This window comes from Branchiostoma floridae, chromosome 17 (assembly GCF_000003815.2).
Source record: "Branchiostoma floridae strain S238N-H82 chromosome 17, Bfl_VNyyK, whole genome shotgun sequence".
Lineage (NCBI taxonomy): Eukaryota > Metazoa > Chordata > Leptocardii > Amphioxiformes > Branchiostomatidae > Branchiostoma > Branchiostoma floridae.
In genome coordinates this window covers 14,580,254-14,581,286 of record NC_049995.1, presented here as the reverse complement: position 1 = coordinate 14,581,286, position 1,033 = coordinate 14,580,254, and positions in this window count along the sequence as shown.

Below are 1,033 nucleotides of genomic sequence, written 5' to 3'. Positions count from 1 at the left end.
ACAAAATAGAAAGCCCGATAAAAACGACTAAAAAAAACGTTAAAAAAACAGCCGGAGCCTAACCTCTGCTTGGAGAGTAGGAAATATGACACCGTGGGCCGTTTCAAATGCAGTCTTCGTTCTTTCGTCAAATTTGCTTAATTCATATTTGATTAGCTGGTCCGGACATTTGCATATGGTAATTATAAGAAGCCTATTGTAACACTATACCACAGGATTTATCGCAAATACAAACAACACAAACGACACGATAGCAGATAGAAAGCACACACTTCTTTCAGTTACCATTCGAAGATAATCTCTATTTATATGTACATAGGTTTGTATATTGGGGGGGGGGGATGTTTTTTCCTGTATTTCTACAATCTATTTTTCTTTGTCTACTTCAAAAATCATGTTCATTCGATCGGTACTGGCACATTTTTCTGACCTACAGATAACATACATTTTGTATCTGTATACGTGTATCCTATTTATTACGTTCACCATATTGTGTGCCCATATTCCAATGTATATTTATTGTATGCATATATCACTGAATGTCTTGTCTTTATAATTATCAGCTTTCAAAAGGCGTTCTTTCCAATGAATATATTTTTTTCACTTAACAGTAACGGTTTATAACCTAACCAGAAAACTAGGAACTGTTTTAGATTGTCCTAAACCGCAAGGTCGTTGACCTCATTCTAGTGCCCTACTACTGTAACCCTGCGTTCAAGGCCAAGCCAGTCCTGTTTAGGAATGTTCCAACCTTAGGGGTGCTAGCTAGGGATTTTCTGAATGGTTTGTGATTTTCTGTGTATCTAATATGATATCGGAGTTGGTATTTTGAAAATGCTGAAAGAGATATTTTTTAGCCACTCACACACTTTTTAGGACAAAACTGAAATTTGCTCAAGAGACCTCATGCAAAAAGGAATCGGAAATCACAGTTGATTTGGAAATAGTGCAATTACAAAAATATTTCTTTTATAAGCAATGATTACATATTAAATCAGAACAAAGAGAGCAAATTTATTTCGTCAAATGGAAA